Source organism: Apium graveolens, chromosome 7 (genome assembly GCF_009905375.1).
Source record: "Apium graveolens cultivar Ventura chromosome 7, ASM990537v1, whole genome shotgun sequence".
NCBI classification, from domain to species: Eukaryota; Viridiplantae; Streptophyta; class Magnoliopsida; order Apiales; family Apiaceae; genus Apium; species Apium graveolens.
In genome coordinates this window covers 101503531-101514547 of record NC_133653.1, presented here as the reverse complement: position 1 = coordinate 101514547, position 11017 = coordinate 101503531, and the positions used below count along the sequence as shown (strand labels likewise).

Sequence of the window (11017 nt, the reverse complement as noted above, 5' to 3'; positions counted from 1 at the left end):
TAGATGAGATGTCTTCAGCTGTGTAATCACCTTTCTCCTTTGGTATGGACTTTGCTGGTTGATCAGTAACTGCAACAGAGAGCTTGGTAGGCTTATATGATCCTTCATTAATCCCATCAAGGTATTCTGAATCTGCAGCTTCCAGAAAAATAGCCATCTTTACTTTCCATATGGGATACTCATAAGGTCGCAGTATGAGAACCCTAATAGTCTCATATCGACTGTGGGTTTGGGTGTTTTGAGTTTTTGGTGGGCTTAGTTGGGGTTTGTGTTTCTTCAGACATGAATGTTTGGATCTTTACTGTATATGTGTTAACAGAAACGCTCTGATACCAATTGTTAGGTCACACAACATTGTAGAAGGGGGTTGAATACAGTGTTTATACAATCAAATCGATTTCAACACAAGTATGTAACAAAGATCAAGTATATTTAATAAACTTTGTTATAATATGAACTGTTGTTCTCTCTCAATGATGAACAAAATATCACTAAGAGCTGCTAGGTTACAATGTATAATCTTCTCGATAATGATAACACATATAGTGTAAACCCTAAGCTGTGTTTATATAGTACACAGTTACAAGATATATTCTAATTGATATTGAATATAATTCTGTCTCCTAAAATATATCAATCAGATATCTTCTACAAGTCTTATAGTTCTCTAACTCTTTTGTGGATGTCTGGTAGTATGGTACTTGTGCAACGAAAGTTGGCGTTTATCTGTTTCGTGTTATCTGATTAGTATCATCACCATTACATGCTAAGGTTAATAATGAAAAGACTATTGAATGAAGTATTTAATGAAGTTAGAATTCCATGTTTGTCATATATATTGATTCAATCAATCTTATTCTTGTAGTTATAATTATTAGTTAATTCTTCGTTATAATCAACCTCAATTTGTGATTCGTCTTAGCATTGAATAATAACCATACATTGTTGCTTATGTGCATGAGTTAATTAATTAACCAATATAGTCTCTGTGGGAATGAACTAGAAAATATTCTATACTACTTGTGAATTCGTATACTTGCATGTATTATTAGCGCGTGTTTAATGATTAACAAGTTTTTGGTGCCGCTGCCGGGGACTGCAGTGTTAATTGATAGTTTATGTGCTTTCCATCAGTGGTCGTTAAAGTTCATTGACTCGGACATTGTTACTTATTTGTTCCTTGTTTTATTTCAGGTGCTCTAGTGAGGGTGTATACATACGCGTTCGCGTACTCGTAAGAGAACTCTGGAGAAAGCCGGGGAAGAACTTGTGGTGGTTCAAAGGGAAGTTGTTGAGGAAGAAAAGAAGGTAGAAGAAGAAGAGAAAGTCGAAGAACCAGTTGTAGTAGCGATGGGATATCAAGCAGAAAATCCGAAGGCTTTGATGGACTATTTTTAGCCCAAAATTAATGACATTCGGTCGAGCATCGTCAGACCAGCCATCATGGCTAACACTTTTGAGATCAAGGCAAGTACGATTTAGATGATATATAACTCAGTTCAGTTTGGGGGTTCTCCTAATGAAGACCCCAACATGCACATCAGGGATTTTATCGAGATCTGCGACACCTTCAAGTTTAATGATGTGATTGAAGATGCTATCAAGCTGCGACTCTTCCCATTATCTCTGTGGGACAAGGCTAAGAGCTGGTTACATTCTCTACCACCAGGGTCTATCACTAAATGGGAAGATCTGGAATAAAAGTTTCTCACTAAATTCTTCCCTATAGTGAAGACTGCTGCAATCAGGAATGCTCTTACCCAGTTTGCTCAGCAAACATGAGAATCTTTGTGTGAGGCTTGGGATCGATATAAGGAGATGCTAAGGAAGTGCCCACACCATGGCATGCCTGATTGGATGATTATTATTTGCTTCTACAATGGATTAAGTGCTACTTCTAGACCCATGCTTGATGCAGCATTATGAGGGGCCTTATGGGCTAAAAACTATGATGAAGCTTATGAATTGATTGAACTTATGGATGCTAATGAATACCAGAATCCTTCCCAGAGACTGACTCAGGGGAAACTCGCAGGAATTCTGGAGTTGGATGTAGCAACTGTTATAGCTTCCCAACTTAAGGCTTTGACAATGAAGGTGGACTCTTTAGCTATTTATGGAGTTAATCAAATCACCAGTATCTGTGAACTTTGTGCTGGAGCCCATGAGACTGATCAGTGTGTTATTTCTAGTGAATCAGCTCAGTTTGTGAGCAATTTTCAGCGTCCGCAACAACCAGTGCCAGCCACCTATCATCCTAACAACCGTAATCATCCTAATTTCAGCTGGAGCAACGCTCAGAATGCGGTTCAACAGCCTTATCAAAAATATCCATCTAAGTAGTACAACCCCCCAGGTTTTCAACAACCGCAATATGCACGAAGACAACAACTCCAGCTGCAACAAGCCAATGAAAAATCTTGACTAGAGGAGTTGAAGCTTATGTGCAAGAGCCAAGCTATTTCTATCAAGACCTTGGAAAATCAAATCAGTCAAATTGCCAATGCCTTGCTAAATCGTCAACCTGGTACATAGCCTAGTGACAATGAGGTTCCAGGAAGGAAGGAAGCTAAGGAGCAGGTAAAGGCAATCATGTTAAGGTCTGGAAAGGTTGTGAATTCCGAACAAACTCATGAGTTAACTGAAAAAACTGAGGCTGAGAAAGAAGTAGAGCAACAGGAAGTAGAAGTGGAATCAAGGAAGATTACTGTTGTGCACACTCCTCCTGAGGGTAATACAGGGGAGAAACAGATCTATCATCCACTACCTTTTCCGAAGCGGCTGCAGAAGAAAAAGCTGGGTAAGCAATTTGAGAAGTTTCTGGAGGTGTTGAAGAAACTTCATATCAACATACCTTTCGCCGAGGCTCTCGAGAAAATGCCTAGTTATGCAAAGTTTATGCCATGTATTCTCTCTCCGAAAGTGAAGCTAGATGATTTATAGACTGTCGCTCTCACGGAGGAATGTAGTGCTGTGCTGCAACAGAAGTTGCCTCCGAAGCTTAAAGATCCTGGAAGTTTCACTATTCCGTGCACTATTGGAAAAGTATCTTTTGATAGATTCTTATGTGACTTGGGAGCTAGAATCAAACTGATGCACTTGTCAATCTTCAAGCAGTTGGACTTGCCTGATCCAAAACCAACTTATATGACCTTGCAGTTGGCCGACCGTTCTATTACATATCCGCGAGGTATTGTGGAGGATGTCTTTGGTCAAGGTTGATACACTCATCTTCCCTGCTGATTTTGTTATTTTGGAATTCGAGGACGATAAGAAGCTTCCCATAATCTTGGGAAGACCTTTCTTGGCAACTGGACGGACTTTGATAGATGTGCAGAAGGGTGAGCTCACAATGCGAGTACTGGATCAGGATGTAACTTTTAATGTGTTCAATGCTATGAAATTTCCAACTGATAATGAGGAGTGTTTAAAAGTGGAGTTGGTCGATTATGTGGTTACTTTAGAACTTGATCAATTGCTAAGGTCAGATGCCTTAGAGAAAGCCTTATTGGGAAATTCAGACAGTGAAGATGATGAAGGTGAAGAACAATTGTAATATTTGAATGCTTCTCCCTGGAGAAGGAAGATTGATATGCCTTTTGAATCTCTTGGAATGGAGGAATTGAGCAAAGCTCCTAAACGCCTCAAGCCATCTATTGAGGAAGCTCCTACTCTTGAGCTTAAGCCTTTACCTGAGCATTTAAGGTATGCATTTTTAGGTGATGCATCTACTCTTCCTGTTATTATTGCATCTGACCTTTCAGGTAGTGATGAGGAAAAACTTTTAAGAATTTTGAGAGAGTTCAAGTCGGCAATTGGATGGACTATAGCAGATATCAAGGGAATCAGCCCTTCTTATTGCATGCATAAAATTCTGCTAGAGGAAGGTAGCAAGCCTACGGTCGAGCAGCAAAGATGCCTCGATCCAATCATGAAGGAAGTAGTGAAGAAGGACATTCTGAAGTGGCTAGATGCAGGGATCATCCACCCTATTTCTGACAGTTCATGGGTGAGCCCGGTACAATGTTTACCAAAGAAATGTGGTATTACTGTGGTAGCATATGAGAAGAATGAGCTTATTCTCACTAAAACATTCACTGGGTGGAGAGTTTGCATGGATTATAGGAATTTAAATAAAGCCACTAAGAAGGATCACTTCCCTTTACCCTTTATTGATCAGATGCTTGACAGGTTGGCGGGGCATGAGTACTACTCTCTTCTGGATGGCTATTCGGGTTACAATCAGATTTGTATCGCTCCAGAAGATCAGGAGAAGACTCCCTTCACTTGTCCATTTGGTACATTCTCCTTTAGACGAGTTTCTTTTGGTCTGTGTGGTGCATCAGCCACATTTCAGAGATGCATGATGGCCATCTTTTCTGATATGATAGGCCAGAATATGGAGGTGTTCATGGACGACTTCTCTGTATTTGGCGATTCTTTTGATGAATGTTTGTAAAATCTGGGACACGTTCTTAAGATGTATGTTGAGACCAATTTGGTTCTCAATTGGGAGAAATGTCACTTTATGGTGCGACAGTATTATTCTCGGGCACAAGGTTTCTAGTAAGGGTCTTGAGGTGGAAAAAACCAATGTGGGGGTCATTGAAAATCTTCCTCCACCTATTTCTGTTAAAGGAATTCGCAGTTTTCTTGGTCATTCGGGTTTCTACAGGCGTTTCATCAAGGACTTTTCTAAAATTTCGAAGTCGTTATGCAGTTTGCTAGAAAAAATGTTCCTTTCAAGTTTGATGATGAATTCCTTGCATCTTTTGAAATATTGAAGAAAAGTTTAATCACGGCACCTGTCATAACTGCACCTGACTGGAACCAACTTTTTGAGATGATGTGTGATGCAAGTGATTATGCAGTTGGAGCAGTTCTTGGGCAGAGGAAGAACAATATATTTTATGTGGTCTACTATGCTAGTAAGATCCTTAATGGTGCCCAACTGAATTATACGACTACAGAGAAAGAGCTTTTGGCTATCGTCTATGGTTTTGAGAAATTTCGATCTTATCTACTTGGGACTAAGGTGACAGTTTACACTGATCACGCCGCAATTTGATATCTAGTCTCAAAGAAGGACTCGAAGCCTAGATTGATTAGATGGGTTCTCTTGCTCCAAGAATTTGAACTTGAGATCAAGGACGGAAAAGGAACTGAAAATCAAGTCGCTGATCATCTCTCACGTTTAGAGAATCCTAATGCTACTTCAGTGGATAAGACATTGATAAATGAGTCTTTTCCCGACGAGCAGTTGTTTGGAGTGCAAGAAGAAGAATCGTGGTTTGCAGACATTATGAACTACCTTGTGAGTAATGTCATGACTCCCGACTTATCTTATGCTCAAAGGAAGAAGTTTCTACATGAAGTGAAGTGGTATATGTGGGATGAGCCATTTCTTTTTCGACAAGGAGCTAACCAAATCATCAAGAGATGTATTCCTTACAGCGAAACGGGGGGAATCTTGCGAGATTTCCACTTAATGTCTTATGGAGGACATTATGGTGGAGAAAAGACAGCAGCTTGTGTTCTTCAGGCAGGTTTCTTTTGGCCGACCTTGTTTAAAGATGCTTACCAGTTCGTTTGAAATGTGATCGATGTCAATGTGTGGGTAATATGTCTAAGAGGGATGAGATGCCTCGCAATGTGCTTCTCGAGGTTGAGTTCTTCGATATTTGGGGAATTGACTTCATGGGGCCATTTATCTCATCTTGTAACAATCAGTATATCTTGTTGGCAGTTGATTACGTGTCAAAATGGGTTGAAGTTAAGGCGTTGCCAAAGAATGATGCGAAAGTGGTGCTTTATTTTCTTCACAAGCAGATATTCACAAGGTTTGGAACTCCATGAGTTATAATCAGTGATGAGGGATCGCATTTTTGCAATTGCAAGTTCACTGTTATGATGAGAAGGGACAATGTGAATCATCACGTTGCCATGACATATTATCCTCAGACGAATGGTCAGGCTGAGGTTTCTAACAGAGAGATTAAGCGCATTTTAGAGAAGGTTGTGTGTCCATCGAGGAAAGATTGGTCTTTGAAGCTTGATGAAGTTGTTTGGGCTTATAGAACAACATATAAAACTCCATTGGGAATGTCGCCGTTTCAGTTGGTTTATGGTAAGGGGTGTCATTTGCCTGTGGAGCTCGAGCATAAAGCATATTGGGCTTTGAAGAAATTAAATTTGGACTTGGATGCAGCTGGAAAGAAGAGGATGCTTCAATTGAATGAACTCGATGAGTTTCGACTTCAAGCTTATGAGAATAATAAAATGTACAAGGAAAAAGTCAAGAGGTGGCACGACAAGGGTCTAGTGCTCAAATCGTTCGTGTCGGGGCAACAAGTTCTTTTATTTAACTCTTATCTCCGTCTTTTCGCTGGAAAGTTGAAGTGTAGATGGTCAGGGCCGTTTATTGCCAAAACTTTGTTTCCGCATGGAGCGGTGAAATTTTTTGAGAATGATCTGAGCCAGACATTCAAGGTTAATGGTCAGAGGTTGAAGCATTACTATGGTGACACGGGAAACCGCGAGGTGGTTAGTGCTGTTTTATTGTCCATTTGATCTCGAGAGTCTACATCGAGCTAGCGACGTAAAACAAGCTCTTCTTGGGAGGCAACCCAAGTATCTTGTACATTAGTAGGTAGAGGAAGCAAGAAGAAAGGAGAAAAACACAAAAAAATCAGGAAAACAAATTAAATTCAAGGCCAACTACAGAAGCTGGGCACGCCCGCGCTGATCAAGCGCCCGGCCGCGCCGGTTTTCCAGAGAGTGAGCGCGCCCGCGCTGTCCTAGCGCGCGCCCGCGCCGGGCCCCTGTTCAAAAAAATAAATATAAAACAGCAGTTTAATAAGGTAATTTCGGGAAGTTTACTCCAAAATCAATTCCAACCCGATTTTTACTCTTCCACATCCCATAATTCCCTCTCCTAATCAATTCCATTATTCTCACGATTCCCATAATTAATTCCCACTTCTATTCCTTATCAAATTCTCACCTTTCCACCTATAAATACATACACTTCTACAAAACTTCTCCACCACATCACAAACTCTCAAACACAAATTCTTTCTAAACACTTGCACTTTTATTTTCTCTCATTCAATCCCAAAGGCACCCAAGAGACAAAGAACACAAGTAAGCAGCAGAACCATCGATTCTTCATATGTGAGTGGTGTGAGGTCCAGATTTTCTACTCCTGGGGCTGAAGAGGATTACACGAGGCTTCTCTCGAAGCCTATTGCTAAAGAGCGGGGCTTTTTGCCATCAGGGAACGATGGTAAGCTTTTGGAGATGATTCTTGAGATGGGTTGGGTTCCTTTTTGTGGGTCTCCCGTTGCTGTGCCCATGGATGTTGTGCGGGAGTTTTATGTTAACACAAAGGTGGAGAAGAATGGATTCACGGTGGTCAGGGGGATGACTGTCGAGTACAATGCTGAGGCTATTAGGAGGGTGATTGAGCAGCCCGTGAGGAAGGTGGGTCAGGACACATGGAATGATAAGACTCCGGAGGACTTCGATTTGGATCTGATCGTTGCAACTCTCTGTATGCCTGAGATGTATTGGATGTTTAAGAGGGGCACTATTGATTATTCCACGTTCCATGCTTCATGCATGAGCATGTTTGCACGTTTTTGGAATTTATTTAATTGTGCTAACATCATGACTTCTTCGTATGTGCATGATATTACTGTGGAGCGTGCTCGTCTGTTGTGGGGGATTCTGCAGGGTGATTACGTTGATTTGGGGATGGTGATTTACCAGGGGATTTTGAGATTTTTGAGGGGAAGTACTACATGTGTTATTCTGTATGCGTCAGTAGTGACGAAGTTGTGCGTGGCAGTTGGTGTTCATTGGCCAGCACATGAGCAGTTGCAGCTTCCAAGTGCTCCTATTGATAGTGCTACGATGCACAACATGGTTGTGTGGTATGGCGGCAAGCCCGATCCTAAGGGGCTTGGTTACTCTTATGCTCATCTTCCAGGTGGTGTGCCTATGAAGGCAGCTACAGCGGGAGGTTCTCAGCATGCCCGCCGAGCAGCTTGGAGAGCTCAGTATGGAGAGGAGGTCGGTCAATTGCAGCAGCAGCAGGAGGCAGCAGGAGCAGAGATGGGAGCTGGCTTGAGTTCGACGCAGTATAGGCGTCTAGCACGGAGGATGGATGTGATGCATGACATCCATAATCGTTTTGCACGTGATCTCACCCAGGCACTTGGGACAGCTTTTAGAGCCAGCGGAGTTGACATTCAGTGGCCAGTATTTGGTGAGGACTCCGTGTATCCACCTCCGGAAATGCCTGATTCACAGTAGGTATTCATGATTCCTTACTATTACCTTCACTGAAGACAGTGAATATTTTAAGTTTGGGGGTAGTAGTTGAAGGAATATGTTTTTGTATGAATTTCATATAGATGCATATTCATGTTAGTTTAGTGCATATAGTTGCATATTTTTCCATGTAGTTTTTTGGTAGTTTATGTTATTTTGTTCATATAGTTTCATGCATTTGCATTATAACATGATCCATTAGATGATTTTTCTGATTGATTGGTGATATTGATGCTAGTGTAGTGATGTCGTGTTTAGAGATGTTAAGTCGTATAAAGTTGATTTGCATGCTAGAGACACTTGTATTTCACTAAGTCTTATAGGTTGCTAGAGTGCTAGATCATAGTCATGGTTTGTTGGTTTTTTGAGGTTTAATCACTTGTTTATATTTAGAATTTAGGATATTCTCTTAATAATAAAACACATGGATATTTAAAAATTGGAGGAAATTGGATTTCATTGCTAGTTGTATGGCTAGGTGTCAAATGGCTAGTAGTCAGCTCATATTTATATGAGTAGTCTAGGGTTGAATGAGATGGAGCGAAACACACTCATTTAGAAATTATGAAAAAAGAGAAGAAAAAAAAAGAAAAGAAAAGAGAAAAAAGAATAAGTGTTATGTATAATTGATCACGAGTGGGTTCTTTAGTACTTGAGTTATTAAGTTCTTAGGGGACTTTGTGCCTAGTGACCTAAGGCTTGTATAGTCTGGGATCCACTAACCTAACGCTCACTACATGAGTACTATTGTATAAGTATTTTGTGAACCTCACTCATTGCACGATCAAATAAGCATATGTGTTTTTTTTAATTAAATAAAAGCGTGAATCCAGGATTAATTCTGATATAAGAATTGAAGTGTTATAAGTTATTTTGAGTCTAGCTTTTATTCTGTTTATAAACTTGCGATTATCTTGATAAGTAGTGAGTCATGATTGTCGATCTAGTGGTGATAGTATATCTGTAAGCATTTGCACACACGCACGTCTTTAGTTTGTGAGTTGATTTGTATGATTTAGTTGATCTTTATGCGAGTAACTGCATTTGCTGAGGTGTTGCTTGTTGATTGGTTGAGTTATTCTAGAGGGGAACATTGCATTCATATTAGTTGCATTCATGTATTTTTATTCTCTTGTTTTTAAGTCTGTTTATGCTTGAGGACAAGCATTGGTTCAATTTTGGGCGTATGTTGAGTGGCATTTATGACACTTTATAATGCTCTATACAGGCTTGGATTGATGTTTCGTACTCAAGTTATTTGTGTTTTTGATGTGTTTTGTAATGTTTTTGCATTTCAGGCATTATTGGAGGAATCAGTTGAATTAACATTATTTTGATGCTAATATGGTGTTAGGATGGTGTCTAAGGAATAAAGCTCCGGAAGCCAACTCGATTGCAACAAGAATTAAAAAAATTCAGAAGTTTTTCCAGAAGCACGTCACACCTGCGCTGGTCTAGCGCGCGGCCGCGCCCATTTGTCAGAGAGCCAGCGCGCCCGCACTGATGAAGCGCGCGGCCGCGCCAGGTCGGGATTTTAGAATCCTGATTCTAATTGATTTACAATTGGGAGGACTTCTATCTTACTTGGGCTGCTATATAAGCATACTTTAGGTCATTTTTTAAGAGAAATCAAGACAGAGCGCAAGGAGAAGACGACAAGAGACCTACAACACAATTCAACAAAGGCGAAGACAATCTAGTTTATTCTTGAGAATCTTTGTTTTGAGTTGTAATCTTGGATGCTTGTTTCTTGTTTTGTTGAACATATACTCTTGTTTTGTAATTGGATTTAATTATTTGTTATAAAGACTACGTTTGTGTTACCATATTTTCATAGGAACCCACGTTGATGATGAGTCCGATTATGGGCTAATCGTTATAGTGGGGTTCTAGCGGATTTATTTATGGATTTCTTTAGTTAATTCGTTTGATGCTTTAGTGTGTGGTGATTGTATGATATCCTAGTATTGGTTGTGCTTATTCGTCTTATGAGAGTCGCAAATTTATAAGATAGTGTGTTAATTCTTAATGAAGCGAAAGTGAATTTAAGGATTTAGAACTTGCCATACTAGCATAGGTTCATGTATTTGTTATGCATGATTCGTAGGAAATTTTAACCATCTTACTTGCCCTATGTAATCAAGATTGATAACTTGTGCTTAAACCGTTATGTTGTCAAATTCTATAGACATATAGGGTCTCAATATAATTGGTGTCTATTCAGCTTCTATCTCTTTTGTGGATGTCTGGTAGTATGGTACTTGTGCAACGAAAGTTGGCGTTTATCTGTTTCGTGTTATCTGATTAGTATCATCACCATTGCATGCTAAGGTTAAGAATGAAATGACTATTGAATGAAGTATTTAATGAAGTTAGAATTCCATGTTTGTCATATATATTAATTCAATCAATCTTATTCTTGTAGTTATAATTATTAGTTAATTCTTAGTTATAATCAACCTTAATTTGTGATTCGTCTTAGCATTGAATAATAACCATACATTGTTGCTTAGGTGCAGGAGTTAATTAATTAACCAATACAGTCTCTGTGGGAACGAACTAGAAAAGATTCTATACTACTTGCGAACTCATATACTTGCGTGTATTATTAGCGCGTATTTAGAGACTAACACCTAACACCAAATTAGCACCAAAATAATGCTAATTCACCTGATTACCTGGA

The 11017-nt window shown here is 39.7% G+C and overlaps 1 non-coding gene across 1 annotated transcript; it reads right to left on the bottom strand.

Annotated features, from left to right (window-relative positions):
• Positions 1–1740: 1740 nt before the first annotated feature.
• LOC141676230 (small nucleolar RNA R71) lies at positions 1741–1847 on the bottom strand. Its single transcript, XR_012556830.1, has one exon. It is a non-coding gene; the product is annotated as a small nucleolar RNA R71 (small nucleolar RNA).
• Positions 1848–11017: the final 9170 nt, after the last annotated feature.